This window comes from Piliocolobus tephrosceles, chromosome 10 (genome assembly GCF_002776525.5).
Source record: "Piliocolobus tephrosceles isolate RC106 chromosome 10, ASM277652v3, whole genome shotgun sequence".
NCBI classification, from domain to species: Eukaryota; Metazoa; Chordata; class Mammalia; order Primates; family Cercopithecidae; genus Piliocolobus; species Piliocolobus tephrosceles.
Genome location: NC_045443.1, coordinates 23,450,813 through 23,471,023, shown reverse-complemented (window position 1 = coordinate 23,471,023; position 20,211 = coordinate 23,450,813). Strand labels below are relative to the sequence as shown.

The 20,211-nt window shown below is 39.0% G+C and overlaps 1 pseudogene; it reads left to right on the top strand.

Moving 5' to 3' along the window:
• Positions 1–880: 880 nt before the first annotated feature.
• On the top strand, positions 881–14,469 carry LOC111540659 (annotated as a pseudogene).
• The last annotated feature ends 5,742 nt before the right edge of the window (positions 14,470–20,211 follow it).

Below are 20,211 nucleotides of genomic sequence, written 5' to 3'. Positions count from 1 at the left end.
AAGACCACTGTAACAGCCTGTGTTCTCAGAAAGCAGAACAACAAGCTGAGGACTTATGCGAATATCTCTTTATTAGGGAGCTGTAGTGAGGAACTAGGGCAGTGAAGCAGGGAAGGAGAAAGCAAGGATGCATGATGACCCCTGCTAAATCCAACTGCTTGCTTCATCTTTGAGGATCATCTAAGAAGGTGTACAAGCTGCATCTTGGGATAGTCTGTCCTCAAGGGAAAGATGAAGAATAGGGAAGAAATTTATCCACCAGTTCCCATCTCCCACTGGTCAAAATTTTGTCACATGGGGCAAGAAATCCCCTGTACTTCTGGGTGGTATGTGCATGAATGTTGATGAGCTCAGCAGATGGTTTCTCACAGCTCCATGTCAATAAGGAAGGACCAGCACTCGGTGTGAGTCTGAGCTTAGGCAATGGGAGCCTGCTCCTGCATGAAGTAAGTCCCTTGGAACCCGTGCGAGGCTAAGAGGATCTGAAGTTGTATATAAGAGGTGTGTGGTACAATTGAGAATATAACACTAGGACCCAGATAGTCCTACATTCTAAACCAAAGTGCTAGACCACGTACATAGGACATACTAAGGGATTGTGAAATTATTTCTGCAAAAACTTGCCCACTACCTGTCTTCAAATTAGAGGAATGTGAAAAAATCACTGGGGGAGATAAAATACTTGGGAGTAAGAAATTCCTTGGAGAATTGTTCAATGTTCAGTTATTCAGTCCACCCTACCCCACTCTCCCATCATGGGGGATAGGAGAGGTTACATCCCTTCACCTCAAGCTTAGTAAGATGTGATGAATAGAATATGAAGAACTTGGGGAGTGGCTCTAACTTATCCTATTCTGAAGACATGAGGCTGTGACTGAAGATGTCCCTCCTCATGGCTGATTCAAGAAAGGGAGAGTTTCATGAAGAGTTGGCTGCTTCTCCACCTAAGGTAAGGCAAGGAGGTTCATCTCCCATGGACTGGATGCAGACTCTATGGAAGAAGATCAGACTGTGCTGTCCTGAAAGAGACTCATCCTAGAAGTCTCTCTGAATGAGACGAGTGACTCTAGCCTTTAAAGTGGTTCCTGGGAAACTAGCAAGCAGAGGGGAAAAAATCATAAGCCACCATCAAAGAGGAGTGCTCTAAGAGAGAGATCCAGCACCAGAATAAGTCTAGAGAGTTAAAGAGAGTGGGTGAACTCATATGCCTTCACCACGGCCAGATTATACCACCACCCTCCAGTGAGACCTTTCCTCACCTCTAACACTGCTTCCAACCTTGGATGGGATCAAACAGCAGGGGGTAGGAGATATAGGCACATATATATATAACTATACTTAAATATTTTGTAAATGCTCATCCTGAAACCCTCTAGGTATGCTTGGAGATTAATTTATTGAAAAATGTAGAAATATATATGTGTATATATACATATATACATACATATATACACATATACATAAATACATATAAATGTATGTACAGAGAGAGAAAAAGAAGAAAAAGGAGAGAGGCAAGAAGGAAAGAAAAAGAGAAACAAAAGGAGAAAGGAAAAGAGAGGAGAGGAGGGGAAAGGAAGAAAAGGAAGGAAGGAAGGAGAGAGAAGGAAGGAAGGAGGGAAAAAGAAAGGAAAGAAGAAAGAAAGGAAAAAGAGAAGAAAAGAAAGAAGAAAGAGAAAGAAAAAAGGAAGGAAGGAAAGAAAAAGAAAGAAAGAAAGAAAAGAAAAGAGAGAGAAAGAAAAATGAAAAGAAAGAGGGAGGGAAGGAGGGAGAGAGGGAGGAAATTTGCCTCCCACTATAGTCTGTCAGGGAAGAAGCTTTCAGCTGGATAAAAGATAAAAGCCTTTTCTTGATGGAAATTCTTAATTACTGAAACAAGTCCTCATGACTACAAGGGACTAGAAAAATCTATGGAGCTGCCCAAGATTTCGACAAACAATGGGAAAAATAACAAGTTCACAACATGGAATTTGAAAGAGCAGAGAATCTCACACACACACACACACACTTTTTTTCCTACACTTGCTCTCTACACAGTCAAGCTTCTTCAGTAACATGTTTAAATCTCATGCAACCCGTTTGGTCGTTCTATCCTGGGCTATGTGCTTTCTTACTCTATTCCTCTTCTTTTACTCTGAATCTGCTTTGTTGCTCTGCATTTCACCTCCATTTCATCTTTAAACTAGATTGCACACTTATTATAGGCTCTTGGACCTCACTTCCCATAGCATCTACCCAAACCATAGTGTCATGTTCTCCTTAGTACTGTGGTGGGGCACTTGCTGATGTGAGTGTCTCACCATTTATTTTCTTTCATTTATCTATTTTCTCATCACCTACCTGCCCCCAGTGTCAAAGTTCAGAGATTCTTCATGTCACACTTTGTTAATAGTTTCTGAGAATTGCATAGGATCAAAGAAAGAAACTCACTGATTATTTTTCTACTTAAGAATGGTGGCTGAAATGGCTAAAGAGCATATTTTATATTATGAAGTAAACATCCAATACAGCTAACAGCTAATGTTTATTGAGAAATGCTCATGTTCTAGGAATCACACTAAATGCAGTACACGTACTATCTCATTTAATTTTGAGAGCAAGCCTTTCTAGTGGATATTATTAATAATTTCACCCCATTTCAATGATGAGACTCAAAGAGGTGTGGAGATTTGTCAAATATCAAACATCCAGAGAAATAACAGAGATATAAGTCTGAGTCCAGAGCCTGAGATCGCAACCACTAGGTCCTACTGGTTTCTTAGTGACTGCCAATTCTAGAGCATGGAACTTGGTAAAAACAGGAATGATTTATGTGTTCCACTGTGTATCAGAGGTCTACCCTGGGACCCAGTAAAATGAAAAGTTTCTTGACACGGTGGTCCAGATCTTACCAACCCATAGGAGAAATGTAGCCTAATGTTGAGAAAAATCTTCCAGGCATGAAGGAGAGCTTGAGGTCAGGTATACGACCAAAACCAACCCTCTTGGCCCTGTCCATCCAAACTCTACTGGGGATTTCATTTATTTTATAGTATGTGTGCTTACCATAGTTAAACCATTTGTGAAGCAGGTATGTGGAAAGACTTCTTATTCTCATGTAATCAAAGAGGAAACAGCAACACAAATATCAACAGCCACAGCAAAGGGCACAGCCTCAGGTTCCAAGTTTCTGAGTTCCTCATGTTTGGCCTTTTCGAATATTGAGCAAGAAATTGCCACTTCTCTATGTGACCAAATTATATAAAAACATATGCAAAAATTAAATGGTTCTCCAATTTAGCTAAACATAAAAGATACCCTGTCACCTGTAGAATACTGTAAAAGGCTTCCTTAAACACGTTATTCAATAAATTCAGGATATATGCACGAGACCTCCACAAGTGAGGCATTGTAAATTGGATATTGAGGGAAAGTAAATACAGGACAGAAGAAAATCACTCAGAGCAAGACTTTGCAGGATGCTCTGGCTTGCTTGCTTATTTATTTATTTATTTATTTATTTATTTATTTATTTATTTATTTCAGGTTGACCCAGTCTATTCCTCACACAGCATCACTATGCTTAGAAATGTGTAGACTTTATTTACATGTACTTCTATGTTAGGAAATGTATGAAGCAATCAGAAGCAAACTGTCCTTGCCCTTAGGAGCTTTCAACATAGGGTAATTTATATGGCCTATGCCTCTTGTCTCTTCCATTTAAAATAAATATTTAAAATACTTGAACTGGATACCTTGTTTTGTATACTTGTTACTCATTTATATTTTGCTAATACATTTCTGTATAACAACCTTAATCCAAACCGCTATTATTGAGTATAGCATATAGAATGCTGTCGAAATTTATGTTCTAAGCATAAATGTATGTTACTTGATTTAAATATTTATATTGTCTCCTAAGCTAATTTTTAAAATATTAAAATATGTGTGACTTTGAGGGAAACCTTGTACGCATTACCTAAAAATATCATTGAACCAAGACCTAAATAATTTGACTATTGTAACACCACTTTTCTAAAGATGATTTTCTTTAGTTTCTAAACCTATAAATGTCCTTGCTCTGTTAGCTGTCTTTTAAGAGAAACTGGCAGAAGTTGAAATTTTAGTACATGAGAAAAATTTAAATATGCATTTCTGATAATTGCTCATATTTTAAATTTCATACATGGAGTAGTTAGAAACACAAAAATTGGTCAATTAAAAGAGTGAATGCTCTTTGAAGTTTCTTTGTAAAAAAGATAGCCATTATTTCTGAAGAATTTAACCTGAAGTTATCTTCATTAAAGGCCAAAGACTTACTCATAATACTTAGTATTCTTGTTTCCTCTTTATCTTTAAAAAAATACCCTGGAGAAAGGAAGTATGTCGGGACCACGGGAAGGGACAGAAAACTTGGCAGAGAAGGAACACACAGCTCACTGGCACAGCTCTGAGGAGCATGTGGGCCACAGAGAGAGAGGTCACTTACGAGAGTTGTGTCATATATAAAGACTGCATGAAAGAAAGCTGACAAGGATAGAGGTGAGACTAAGCAAGCTTTACAAAATATTTAGTGTCTTTTTCTGTTTGAAATAGGGTGTACCAAAGTCAGTAATTCTTAATTTCATTGTAATTAGGTTATATGCTACAGAGAGCTCATCAGAATTTGGGGAAAACTTTAGCAAATGTCACTATTGAAATTTAGCAAATAAGAATCAGCATAAAATGGATAAGCTTTGCCATCTGCAGCAATAACTCATCTTGAAATTTCAATCCCGAATTGCTGATAAGAGCAGGGGATTCCCCATTTCCAACTGTTAAGGTTCCAAGACGTCATCTGTAACCCATCAAGATGACCCTGTCAGCAAGACAGGATAGACTTCTGGCAGGAAGCTAGTTACCGGTCCTGGGATGCTGGCTTCAGTGGTGGCAGAGTGATGACCATCCTCCAGGTTTCACTTGCAATGACCTTTCCTGCTTCAATAACAGAGCGGATATTTTGGTCAATCTCTTTGGTATCTAACCAAATTGCAATCAACATGTATAAGCAATTTGGCTACAGCAAATATAGAACAGTCATAGAGTATGTCATGGCCAACAACAGACAGCCCGGTGGAGATGCACCTTCCATAGACACTGACAAGAAATCCATTGCCTTATCCTGTGCACCCTGAAGATACTGAATAACCGTGGGCAGTGTTCCCAGGCAGAAGCTTCAGGTATTTTATAGGCAATATTATTTTCACTGGATGGTCTTAGAATTTTATTAGGAGAAAAGTAATCATTTAGGTACTAAAGACTTCAAAAAAATATGGTTATAAATTTATTTAAAATCTCATTATTTCCAATCAGCAATATTATACCTACTGAAACTGTTCACTGAAATAAAATTCAATCCAAAAAGGGTGTAGGTCAGAAGGAAACATTCCACTATCATGGTTTTTCATATTCACTATATGCTAAGGAAAAAACTTTGCTCCAATCTCTTCCTAAATTCTGTGCCTGAAAACCACTGCATATATGTTTTTTTAATTTTGTATTGAACTGTTAAATGAAGCTTTAAAAGCATATATGCAGTGCATAAATCTAAGACATATAATAAAATACATTAGCTCCAAAAAAAGACATGACTAAAATGTTAAAGTAAAGAAAGCCACAATCTGCATAACGATGATATAACATCTTTGGCATGAATGAACACTGCTTTGGATGACAAATAAAATGGATAATTTTGTATTAAGAATTTTTCCCTCTTTTTTTAGGGAAGAATGTGCTCGTGACATTTACTTGATCAATCCTGGTTCTTTAAGAAGAAATATTTTAGAAGTGAGAAAAACAACTTCATATAGACTTCTATCCTCACAGCGGCAATGACAGTTCGCCAGTTCTAGTCACCAATGAGGTCAATCTTGCCAAATCAATTATATGTCCTAACCTTACTTGGACTATCAGCAGCATTCAACTTCCTCCCCCTTGAGGCATGCTCTTTCCTAAGATACTATGACACTCCACTCTAGTTTTTTTTCCACCTCACTGGCTGTTTCATTTCATTTTCCTTTGCTGACTACTGCTCAACTTCTAAATGCCAGGATTCCCTATGGCTTGATACTTTGTCTTTTTTTTTTTTTTTTTCTTTCTATACCTACATATTCTTTCCATGTGTTCTCACTCAGATCCGTGGTTTTAAACATACCTATGTTCAGATGACACTCAATATTACATTTTTATGCTGAATTAAAGATGTTTATATCCAACTATCTGATATTTCCACTTAGATTGGTAATATGTGTCTCAAAGTTAACATAGCTGATAACAAACTTTTCATATCCCAATCTGCTCCATCTCAGCGAAAAGAATCCTCATTCATCAAGGTGGTCAAGTAATAAACTAAAGCTTATCCTTGATTTTTCTCTCTGTGTTACACAGATAGAGTCTGTTAGTTTAATTCCAAAGCACATCTTGGTCTGTCCACTTCCTCAACTCAAACAATGCCACAGTCTTACACCATATGGACTACTGAATTGGCCTCCGTGATTAATCCCTACTTCCCTTCTGTCTCCCTTCATTTCTTTGAGATCTTTCAGATGTAAAACAGATAACATCTCTTCTCTGCTTAACTCTTTACTGCCTTCCTATTGTAGTCAGAATGAAAACCCAGGACTAACCTTGGCATCCAGGACCCTGGTCCTAGCGAAATTCCAAGACGTTATCTTGACTTACTCTCCCTCTCGCTCACTAGAAGTGGCCTTTCCTGCTTTCAAACACGCCTAGCTGATACCTGATTTCTGGATTGTGCACTAGCTGTCCTCTCTCCCAGTAGCTCTATGTCTTCAGATGTTCACCCCTGTTCAATTTCCTTATATCGTTTAGCTCTTCTCTCCAGTCTGCTTCCTCCAAGAGGCCTTTCCTGACAACCCAGTCTGAAATGGTCTTTTCCCCATCTGAGTCTCTCTTATCTCACTATGTTCTCTTGTCTGCTCAACATTTATCATAATCTGAAATCATCTTGTTCATTTATTTAACTGCTTATTTTCCATCTCCCTCTCTATGTCATAAGCTCCAGAAAAGTAAGGTCCTTTTGTTTTTTGGGTTTTTTTTTTTTTTTGGTTTTTTTTTGAGACGGAGTCTTACTCTGTCACCCAGACTGGAGTGCAGTGGCATGATCTTGGCTCACTGCAACTTTTGCCCTCCATGTTCAAGTGATTCTCTTGCCTCAGCCTCCCGAGTAGCTGGGATTACAGGTGCCCACCACCATGCCCAGCTAACTTTTGTATTTTTAGTAGAGACGGGGTTTCACTATGTTGGCCAGGCTGGTCTTGAACTCCTGACCTCAGGCAGAGTAAGGTCCTTTTCCATCTTGTACACAGTTGTATCTCTTCTGGAAGAAAATTTGACATAGTATAAAAGCTTAGTAAATATATCTAATTAGTTACTTAACAAATTATCTAGAATCCCATATGTATGTACATAAATATATATATAAGTATACAGTAAGCATATATTATACTAAATAATATATAAATATATTTTTAATGTGTATATGTGTATATCTACATATACATATACATATATATATATATATATATATGCGCACACACATACATATAGAATCTACTATACTGGACGGGCACAATGGCTCACACCTGTAATCCCAGCACTTTGTGAGGCCAAAAGAGGGAGGATTGCTTGAGGCCAGGAGTCTGAGACCAGCCTGGGGAACATAGTGAGACCCCATCTCTACAACAAAATTTTTTTTATTTTAAATTAAATTTTTTTAAACATTTTTTTAATTAAAAAAAAATTATCCTCACACAACCTTCCAGGCAGTGTTATGAAGAAAATGTTATTAAGTTTACAAATATATCAAGCTTAAAGAGGAGAACACTGCAATCTACTCATCTGACAAAGGGCTAACCTACAAAGAACTCAAACAAATTTAGAAGAAAAAAACCCCATCAAAAAGTGGGCAAAGGAAATGAACAGACACTTCTCAAAAGAAGACATTTATACACCCAACGGACACGTGAAAAAATGCTCATCATCACTCGCCATCAGAGAAATGCAAATCTAAACCACAATGAGATGCCATCTCACACCAGTTAGAATGGCAATCATTAAAAAGTCAGGAAACAACAGGTGCTGGAGAGGATGTGCAGAAATAGGAACACTTTTACACTGTTTGGTGGGACTGTAAACTAGTTCAACCATTGTGGAAGACAGTGTGTGATTCCTCAAGGATCTAGAACTAGAAATACCATTTGACCCAGCCATCCCATTACCGGGTAGATACCCAAAAGATTATAAATCATGCTGCTATAAACACACATGCACACATATGTTTACTGTGGCACTATTCACAACAGCAAAGACTTGGAACCAACCCAAATGTCCATCAATGACAGACTGGATTAAGAAAATGTGGCACATATACACCATGGAATACTATGCAGCCACAAAAAAGGATGAGTTCCTGTCCTTTGTAGGGACATGGATGCAGCGGGAAACCATCATTCTCAGCAAACTGTCGCAAGAACAGAAAACCAAACACTGCATGTTCTCACTCATAGGTGGGAATTGAACAATGAGAACACTTGGACACAGGAAGGGGAACATCACACACGGGGGCCTGTCGTGTGGTGGGGGTAGCAGGGAGGGATAGCATTAGGAGATATACCTAATGTAAATGACGAGTTAATGGGTGCAGCACACCAACATGGCACAAGTATACATATGTAACAAACCTGCACGTTGTGCACATGTACCCTAGAACATAAAGTATAATAAAAAAAGAGAACACCAAAATCAGAGCAATTAGGGGTTTTGAAGTTTGCTTGTGAATGTGTGTTGAGATTTAAACTCTCATTTTCAAAAAAGATTATTCTACAATGTTCTCTTAGAAAATTAAGCAAAATCTAGACTTTTTTTGTTTCCATTTAATATTAGCTTAGCGAAAGTTAATTTCAGTGGCATATCCTGTCAGTCTCGTAATCTCTAGGTGGTCAAATAACTGTGCACTTCTGGACCTGCTAAATTGCGTCTAGACTCTAGATGCATCCTAGCCCCTCTTCAAAACTGGCATTCTCAGAGGCTTGATCTCTACAGTCAGCCAGGCTCTCACAAGTAATGCTCTCAAAATTTCACTGGCTTTATCTCCAGTTGCCTCTCTGTAGCCCAGAAATCATGACACATCTGGAACAATGAAGATCAGCCTGAGCATGTGAGAGATCCTCTAAACCCACAAGAAAAAGACATCAATACAAGAAAGTTTAACTCTTTAGCAACAGAGAACAGCAATATGTCCTATCAGTGGTCCTTTAAGCAATGGTAATGATCGGAGATAGATACCTTTATTTCAGGGCTGCTTTACCTTCAGACAGTGTCAAAATAATTTAGAGGTGGGAGGAGATCATCAGGAAGGGGCCCTATCCTGTTAATAATGCCTAGTATAGATTACTTGTGAGTGTAGGTTCTGAAAAATTGCTGGGAAACATAGGTGGTATTTATATTTTAAAGCCCTTAAAGTAAATAATTTTTTGATTTGAATATATCTTTTACAATATCTAATAGAGTGCCATATTTACATGGAATCCCTAATCTGTGTTTTAAAAAGATAAGGAAGTTGAGCATGGTGGTTCATGCCTATAATCCCAGCACTTTGAGAGGCTCAGACAGGAGGATTGCTTGAGGTCAGGAGTTTGAGACCAGCCTGGGGAACATAATGAGACCCCATCTCTACAAGAAAATTTAAAAATTAAACAAGTGTGGTGGCGCATGTCTGTAGTCCCAGCTACTCAAGAGGCTGAGGTGGGAGGATCACTTGAGCCTAGAAGGTTGAGGCTGAAGTGAGCCATGATCCCATCACTGCACTCCAGCCTGGGTGACAGAAGAAAACTCCTTCAGAAAAAAAAGTGAGTAAGAAATGGATTTGTTGTCATAATTGATATAGAATCTCATTTTTAACTTTAATTACTGGATCAGATAAAATTATTGGCTAGAATAAAAGGGGTTAGAGAAGAAAAGAGAATGGAGAATCTCATGGCCAAAAATGTACAATGCAGGTTCAGGCAAAGAGCAATGGAAGTCATGGTAATTTTTTTAAAAAAATTGTAATGACAAAATCTCAAGATTTTTTATTAAATATTTTTATAGACAGGGTCTAACTCTGGGTCCCAGGCTGAGTGCAGTGGCATGATCATAACCCACTGCAGCCTCCAACTCCAGTGCTCATGCAATCCTCTGGCCTCAGTCTCCTGAGTAGGTAGGACTACAGGTGCACTCTACCATGCCTGGCTACTTTTATTTTATTTTATTTTATTTTATTTTATTTTATTTTATTTTATTTTATTTTATTTTATTTTATTGTAGAGACAGAGTCTTGCCGTATTGCCCAGGCTAGTCTTGAACTCCCGGCCACAGCGATCCTCCCTCTTTGGCCTCCCAAAGTGCTGGGATTACAGGTATGAACCACTGTGTCCAGCCAAAAATGTTTTCAAAAATGAATCAATAAGCTTCAATCCAGGATTCTCATAGCCAGAGCATGCACATATATTACATTCAAATAGTAACAGAAGCCTTGGTGAGCAAGTAAGTTTTTCAGTGTTTAGTTAAGGATTTGTAAGCACTCTGTTATTAAGCTGATAAAGCATTTCTCATAAAAATGACAACACAATTATGTACAGTTAGATAAAACTTAGTTTTGCTTAGAATTAACTTAATAATATAATGAATACCAATAGTAATTAATATATTATGTACCATTAAAAACAATGAGTCATAAGTGCTTTAAAAATAAAACCTTGATGTACATACGAAGGTATTTATGTGGTATAATTCACTTTCATATTAGTTTTTATTTTTACCAAGGACAATTCAATGAGCTCAATACTGACACAGAAATGCAGATACATCCTATTTTTAGTCTATTGTTAATTTATTTCAGTGATTAAGTCATGCCTTTTGCTTAAGTAAAGCACTGAATTAGCTCTTTTAGGCCACTAAAAGATGAAATGGAAAACGGAGGCAGTCTCTAAATAATACCTGATGAGTGAGGGATTACTAAATACTAGTAACTCTTCTCAGCAGAATGTGACCCAATTCACCAGAAAAATCAGAGGCAGGGTATTCTTGAGAAAAGCACAATCCAGTCCTATCTCAATTTCCAAGGAAATTGACATAGTAGCCCTATCTTTCCTTAGTATTGATATAAGAATCTTGAGGTCAGGATTCATTGAGATGGAATCTTAATGTTTTGTTATATGATAATGCTATGCAAAATATAGAACAGAGAACGTTGATAAGACCCCCTTGATGAACGAATTACTGCCTCATTGGTTTTAAATATTCGTATGAAGAACATAAGATCCATGAGCTGAAGGAGCTGGGGAGGATAAAGTCATAATCAAAACAAACTGTGTACTGCAAATTGAGTCCCATTCCTCTAAATTCCAGTGGCTAGGAAAACAGACCAGGGAGGAGAATATCTCATCAATCAGATGATGGGACTTGCGCAGTGCCCTTCATGTAGGCTGATCACAAGACACTTAACTTTAAGACAACTCACTTTCCTTACTACAACAGAAGGGAGGCAGAATAAAACAAATTAGTCGAAGACTCAAAAATGCCAAGGGCCCTATTAAGTATAAAAAGCTAATAGGGTATGTGCTTATACCCACAAGTGTGTGCATGTGTCTCAGAGAGTGGAAGTGTAAAAAGAAATTAGCAGCTCAAGCTGCTTTAGCAAGACCATACAGAGTTTTCTTGATTCATAAAACCTGACTTACGAGCAAATCTCCTACAAAACTAAGCAGCTTTAAACGAGGAGTTCAGATGGAAAGACAACATGGTTACTTAGATGCAGACATTACTTCTTTTTTTTTACATCATCAAAGCAATTCATGTTATGTTTTGATGCTATATTAATGGCATACTGAAAAACCAGAAGTAAAACAAACCTTCCATGTGTAAGTATTTTGTGCATTTGGAGAACAGATTAGTTAGAATAGTAGCAAGATTAAGTGAAAACCTGGTGACTATATGCAATTATATATATCCATTATCTTCTCCTTATTAGTACTTCATTAGTTTAGTCTCCTTTTTTTTTCTTTAAAAGAATACACTGTAATAAAACGCATCCCATGATTCCATGAATGTGTAATTGAAATCACTAACGGCAGCAGTTGCTGAAACTATATCTAAAAGATAGGCTTCGATGTTAGTGTTCCATGTTAGTGTCACGAAAACATTACTCTCCAGAAGCCCTGTTATGTTTATTTTATTTTATTTTTTATTTTTATTTATTTATTTATTTATTTATTTATTTATTTATTTATTTTTGAGGCGGAGTCTCGCTCTGTCGCCCTGGCTGGAGTGTAGTGGCGCGATCTCTGCTCACTGCAAGCTCCGCCTCCCGGGTTCACGCCATTCTCCTGCCTCAGCCTCCCCAGTAGCTGGGACTACAGGCGCCCGCCACAACGCCCGGCTAATTTTTTGTATATTTTATTAGAGACGGGGTTTCACCGTGTTAGCCAGGATGGTCTGGATCGCCTGACCTCGTGATCCACCCGCCTCAGCCTCCCAAAGTGCTGGGATTACAGGCGTGAGCCATAGGCCCGGTCTAGAAGCCCTGTTATGAAAGAAAAAGGGCTAGGTCCTTTGACAGACGTGTTTCTTTTCTGTTAAATAAATAATATATATATATATATATATATATATATATATATACATATATAAATAAAAACACATTACATTTTTCATTACAAATAATGTTTTAAAATTCCACTTTTTATAGAGTGAGAAGTCACAAAGTGAGAGGTATTTGGGGATCTGTTTTAATTAATAAGAGAAAGGGAAGGTTGTAACCTAGAAGGCTAAGATTATAGGCCAACGTGACAAATAAATGGTCAGTAAGAATTTATCAGTGATTTTTATGCCTCCACCATTATGGAAATGCCACTATCATCATTCCACACCCAAGCCTCTAGCCAAGATTAACTCAGTCAAAAAAAAAAAAAAAAAATCTATGGTGAGAAGGATGCAGGCCTGAGAGGCTTCCTCAGAATTCTCAGGCCATTTTCCTACCCCCATATTGTATACTATAGACTCTCACAGTGATCATCTGTGACAAGAAAGTTCCATTTCATCATTTAAGGAAGTAGCTTATGTCTTAATAACTATCTTGGTTGTTTATATAAACTGCCAGCAATTGTGAAGGTGCACCATTGCACTATCATGGATTGTTGAAACCCACAGCTATGCAAATTGTTCTTCATAGTCATAATAATGTTTAAGATTTCTAAGGCATTTAAATTAGGTAAGCACCACTACATTCTCCATTTTACAGACAAGGAGCCAAAAACTAAGAGGTTAAATTACATTCTAAGGTCATAACTTTTATAATGAGTGAGCTGCAATTTGAACTCACATATATTTTATTCTAAAATTCCTCTTTTTAACTGCTCTTCCAAGTTTGAGTAATTGAATTATTTATTAAATTGAGCATAACTTATCCATGTGACAAATAAAACAACGTAAAGACAAACATGAAGAGACTAACTTTGTAAAACTCATTTATTTTGCTATGAGGCTATCTGCTTCTCTAGGTTTAACCCATTGTAAATCAACTTCAAGTCAGAAACCTTCCAGCAGCTTGTTCTCAACTCTCAAAAGCAGATGCCTCCTTAACAATAAACTGATCCCTGAAATATTTTTAACTGAACAAGAAGAAAAGCATTACTTTTATCTACCTAGCTTTCTCTCCTTGGTAATGATGCCCATGCCTTTCCGCCCATCTCCCTGCAAGAGGCACTCAGTTATCCATGAGGAAGATGGGGGAAAGGAAAAAAGCGAGCCACCAACTCTTGAGTGGGTTGTTCGTCCTTCCACTATAGCTGCCCAGTTGCAGAAGATTATTGCCCTAGTGGAGAATTGAAGGAAGGAGATGATTGGGGAATATTCCCAAAAGATGGCTCTGGTGACAGTCATCCAGATTTCCCTGAGGATGCAGATATAGATTTAAAAGACGTAGATAAAATTTTATTAATAACAGAAGACTTAAAAAATATTGGAAATACTTTTTTCAAATCCCAGAACTGGGAGATGGCCATTAAAAAATATGCAAAAGTTTTAAGATAACGTGGACAGTTCAAAGGCTGTTATTTTGAGACAGCAGATAGAGCCAAGCTGCAACCTATAGCTTTAAGCTGTGTACTGAATATTGGTGCTTATAAACTGAAGATGTCAAATTGGAAGGGAGCAATTGACAGTTGTTTGGAGGCTCTTGAAATAGACCCATCAAATACCAAAGCATTGTACCACAGAGCTCAAGGATGGCAAGGATTAAAAGAATATGATCAAGCATTGGCTGATCTTAAGAAAGCACAGGAGATAGCACCAGAAGATAAAGCTATCCAAGCAGAACTGCTGAAAGTCAAACAAAAGATAAAGGTACAGAAAGATAAAGAGAAGGCAGTATATGCAAAAATGTTTGCTTAGAAAGGATTCAGTTTTGCTTATTGTGTGTTGATTGTGTAAATGCAATAAGAAAATGCAAAAGTTTTTGTCTATTAATATGATCCCAAATGTGTTTCTTTTGATACCTTAGTTCCTTATTGTTTACAGTTTAGGAGTACTGATAGGGGTTCATGCTTAATAAATGTGTCACAATACAGTCAAAAAAAAAAAAGAAATGAAGTAAAGGAATCTGCTTTCCTCTGCGATCACCTATGTACACAATGTACTCATTAATTTGTTTTAGAGGTGCCTTAGGTTACCATTTGAAGGCTTTGTTTCAAAGAAATAAGGTTAAAACTTTGAACTGAAATTCAACATGTTTTTAACTAGTTTTGTGTCTGTAAACTTAAACTTTTCTCCTGAAGGTCATTCAATAAAACTTTAAAACATACACACAAAAAAACTATACACTTGTAACAGCCTGAATATTTGGAGCTGGTGAAAGTTATCAACTCCTCTCCAAATGACTACCAGGAAGGTGAGTTTCCAAGATGTGAAATTCGCTTTTAGGAATCTGACATGGAGTCACAACAACATACACGTAGGCAACCACGGCTCTTTTGGAACATAGCTTTTTGTCGGCATCTCCCAGAAGTAAAAATGTTAGATGCAGAAGATCCTTGCCTGTGGAGATTTGCCATTCATGATTCTGAGTATTCATGAGTATTCCCAAAGGCCTCATAATATGTAATCATTTGTGCTCTCTGTTGAGGCATGCATTTCAGTCAGGGTAAGCTGTTTTGCCTAACTCATAACTGAGTCCTGCCAACCTCCCAGCCTCAGCATCCTGTCATGCTGGTCATATTCTCTACTAATTCCTGGGAACCATTACTGCAATTAAAGTAACATCCAAAGCTCTTAAATGGCTTACAAGTCACTATATGATCTGCCTCTTTCCACCCCACCCAAATTTCTGGCCTCATTTCAAACTACCCTTCTCTCTTGTTTCTCTGCAGTAACACTGGCCTCCTTACTAAACATGGAAAGTGCATCCCAAGGCAGGGCCTTTGCCCCAACTAGTTCCTTTGTGTGGAATACTCTTTCTTCCTCCTGGTGTCTACCTGCTTGTTGCACTCTCTCAGTTCTAGTGGGTGTCTCCCTTGATATGTTAGCAGAGAAGCCTCTTTTTGACCTGTTACATCAACGATCAGCCCCTATATCGGAGCTTCTTTACTCCCTACCTTGCTGCATTGTCCTTCGAGGTATTTATCACTCTCTAAAACACTATCTTTACTTGCTTGTTGTCTCTTTGAACCCTCGCTTCCCATACCACACTGTTCTTCCTGCTTCCTGCTTCTTGGTCTGCTGGGGTATCCTCATTTCTGACCCTTACCAAGTATCCTTGCAAAGCTGGCCTCTGAGCCTCAAGGAGCCCCAGGATATCCTTCTAGTAAATTCCTTTCTTCTTAAGTTAGTCACAGTCTAACCACAATCAGCGTATGCTAAGAATCTTTAACTGACATACCAGATCTCTGTTTTCTTGTCCCTAAAATAAAAGGGGATTGTTTACATTTCAAAGACCCTTTTGCCATAAGAGAATCTTTTCAAAATTGAGCTTTCTGATTCTTAGGAGAAAACTACAATCCCTTTGGAAGGTAAATTGAAATCATTTTCTGCTAACAATTACATCTCATGATTTTTAAAAATGATACTGGTTATGATACCAAAAGAAAATAGCAGGCCGGGCGCGGTGGCTCAAGCCTGTAATCCCAGCACTTTGGGAGGCCGAGACGGGTGGATCACGAGGTCAGGAGATCGAGACCATCCTGGCTAACACGGTGAAACCCCGTCTCTACTAAAAACTACAAAAAACTAGCCGGGCGACGTGGCGGCGCCTGTAGTCCCAGCTACCCGGGAGGCTGAGGCAGGAGAATGGCGTGAACCCGGGAGGCGGAGCTTGCCGTGAGCTGAGATCCGGCCACAGCACTCCAGCCTGGGTGACAGAGTGAGACTCCGTCTCAAAAAAAAAAAAAAAAGAAAATAGCAGATGAGTCAATTATTACCTGACATTGAAGTCCTGCTAAAAGGACAGTCTGAAAATGAAAGTCCCCTCGATGCAGGCTGCAGTGGGGGCACCCGGCAATCCCACCTGCACTACGGCAACCCCATCTCAGTGAGTTAATGTGAGCGATGTGCAGTCCCACGTGTTAGGGTCCTGCACCCCCAACTCTACCCTGAACTGTTAAGGCTACTTTTGATAATCTTCTCCAGCTGCCTCAAGGCAGGAACATCAAAAGAGCACATCAAAGCTCCCGGTCACAGTGGAGAAGAGCCCTGAGAACTGGTGACGCTTTTTTCTTCAGGCTTCACAACAAATGCAAGTCTTCAGGCCTTCCCCCAAGGAGAAGAGAGTAATTTTTTAAAATTCTAGGCTGCCTGCCCTGAGGGAGGAGAGAGACACCATCAATGCAGGTAGGGATAAAGCCAGTCACTTCTTCCAATCAGACTATTTCTGAGAGTTGGAGGGCTGTACTAAGAAAACACACACACACACACACACACACACACAGACACACACACACAAAGTTTGATCTGTGCTTCACTGGTGTGTGTGTTTTAAAATGCAAATAGCAAAAGCTGAAAACGATGAAGTGAGCACGTGCTGTCTCACTGACATGCAAGACAGGCAATTAATGAAACTCTGGGCCACAGTATCAGCTGCCTGCTGACTTCTGCAATTGAATTAAAACTATCATAAGAATAATACAAGGACTTGCCCTTGTCCTTCTTGTCTATGTGTTTATTTAATTTTCTGTCCAACTGACTCTCAAATAAATTGGAAACAGCTGCCATTTTTTGATTCAGTAGCTCCATTACCCCCTTGTGACATCATTCTGGGCACGAACACCAACAATAGGTCATTATGTAGCAATTACTTTATTGATTTATGGAAGTTTTTAAGCTCCATCAGGAATATGCACATTCAAGGGGAAAAAAAGACCACTTCTGTGCTCTTGGTAAGGAGAAAACTGAACTGCGGCGGCTGGAATAATGTTGCTCAGATGGGACCTTCCGCACAAAAGAAAGTATGGGGATAATTCTTGTTTTGCTGATTTTCTTTAAGTAAAAGAGAAATGGGGAAAGACTATAAAGTTTAAAAGTTATAGTACCCATAATTGAATGAAGTAACTAAGTAAATAGATGACTCAAGTCCTGCTGTTATGTAATAGGAGGACTTCAGTGGTATAATCGATGTTGCTTAAAACAAATTAACAGTGTTCAAATTCCCAGGATGAATGAACTTTCTGAGCTTAAGTGTAACATTTTAGAAATATCTCTGCAAAGAAACATTCTTTGTTTCTCAATTTAAATGGCTACTATAAGACTTCACATTTAAGGTAAATGCCTGTCCCGCATCAATCACTGGATCACACTTTTAACTGCTCGTCAGTTCCTGATGAGGCTGTTTACCTTGACCCCTACATACAAATAAGTAACACTTTCCTCTCTTATAAACAGCTGACTTCATTTTGGGAACTTTGATCTAGTGATTAAAAAATAAAACTCCTGGCCGGGCGCGGTGGCTCAAGCCTGTAATCCCAGCACTTTGGGAGGCCGAGACGGGCGGATCACGAGGTCAGGAGATCGAGACCATCCTGGCGAAAAGGGTGAAACCCCGTCTCTACTAAAAACTACAAAAAACTAGCCGGGCGAGGCGGCGGCGCCTGTGGTCCCAGCTACTCGGGAGGCTGAGGCGGGAGAATGGCGTGAACCCGGGAGGCGGAGCTTGCAGTGGGCTGAGATCCGGCCACTGCACTCCAGCCCGGGCGACAGAGCGAGACTCCGTCTCAAAAAAAAAAAAAAAAAAAAAACCTCCTGTTTAGAATGTGCCCCCTGGGTAGTAAGTGAACTTAGAAGGATTCTAACCTGAGGAGGTAGGCAGCAGTCTGTCTACATTTTGAGGAAAATGGTTTGTTTTCCTGAAATTCTTCCAGCAATTCTTTCAACTTTCACTTTTAGGAAGAGTGGCTTACTGTATTTGCTTGAAATCTTTGTTTGAGATTTGTTGGCTCCTACTGGAGGTCAAGAGTTTAATATCCTGGGCCGGGCACGGTGGCTCATGCCTGTGATCCCAGCACTTTGGGAGGCCGAGGTGGTTGGATCACGAGGTCAGGAGTTCAAGACCAGACGGGCCAAGATGGTGAAACCCTGTTTCTACTAAAAATATAAAAATTAGCAGGGCTTGGTGGTGGGCGCCTGTAATCCCAGCTACTCGGGAGGCTGAGGCAGAGAATTGCTTGAACCTAGGAGACAGAGGTGGCAGTGAGCCAAGATTGTGCCACTGTGCTGCAGCCTGGGTGACGGAGTGACACTCCGTCTCAAAAAAAAAAAAAAAAAAAAGAATTTAATATTCTGGCTTTTCTGTCAGCTGCCTGGTAGGGGAACCATCTTCAGCCCAACATCTGACTTCCTGACAGGAAGGACGACTGTGGAAGAGACAGCCCCGTGGGAACACATGGTTGCTGTAGCTCCTTCTGGATCAGTAGCCCAAGAGCAGGCAAGGATGCTACCACTGGCACGTGATGAGCATGAACTTCTGCGGATTCTTCTAGTTCTGATCAGATCCTAAAAGGGACATTGTAGAAAACAAAAGTAGTAGTTGATTCTGCTCAGGAAATCCATCTTCTTAGCTCATAGCTAAGACAAATTTTAGGAGTCTTGATCATTCGCAAGTCTTGAAACTTATATTCGAAAGACAACAAAAAGGGCCTTGGGGAGACAGTCTCCCTTCTATTCTGATTCTGCAAACATTGAGAGTCTTCCAGGTGGAGAGTACAACCTGAGGAAAGGGGTATCTAGTAAGTGCTGAAACTGGGTCTTGCCCCAAGGAAGATACTTGGGAAAAGTAATAGAAAGCAAAGGCATGGCTCCTGACTTCTGGGGGCTTAACATGCAGCTGAACCCCTCGATGGCAGTTTTAAAACAACAAAGGTGACTCTCGTAATATTAAAAAAAAAACTTTTATACTTTACATGAGGGGACTTAGGTTAAAATCACAATGATGCCATTAATAAGATGTGAAACCTTGGGTAAGTCACAACTTTCCTAGGACTCTATTTCTCTCAACTGTGAATGGAAGAAAGTGGGCTGGATAACATTCGGATTCCTTACAGTCCTCACAAATCCCATAATCATCCTGATGAATTATATATCACACAATTTCTTGCCTCAGTTCATATGCCATAACTTATTACGACATTCCATCTAATACCTGAAAAGAGTGAATGAGTCATTGTTTATAATTCCAAAGAACAAGAATACTTGACCTTGTTGCTTATGCTCAACACCTTTCACATATCTGAATGTACCAATTCTTGCATTTCATCACCAGATAACCCAAATCCATTAACACTATAGCAGGAAAACAGTTGCCATCATGGTAAAAAGCACATGTTATCACAAAGCTTTGTGTATTAAAATATCATTTTTGAACCACTTACTTCCTTGATAAATGGTCTTCAGAGTAATACTTATAAACTGTAAGTATTAGGAGGATATAAAGAGAACATTTTATTTGAGATGATACAATTATTGACATCTTTTTGAAAGAGTAAATATGAAGCCAGATCTTGAAGAAAGTTATATATATGGCAGCAGGATGAAAGAGAAAAAGGGAAGACACGCCATGGTTCTGGAAGAGCAATGACAAAGAAGTATATACAGTGAGGAAGACTGCATTTTGTGAGGTGGAATGGATAACTCCGTTGGAGATAAATGGAGTTG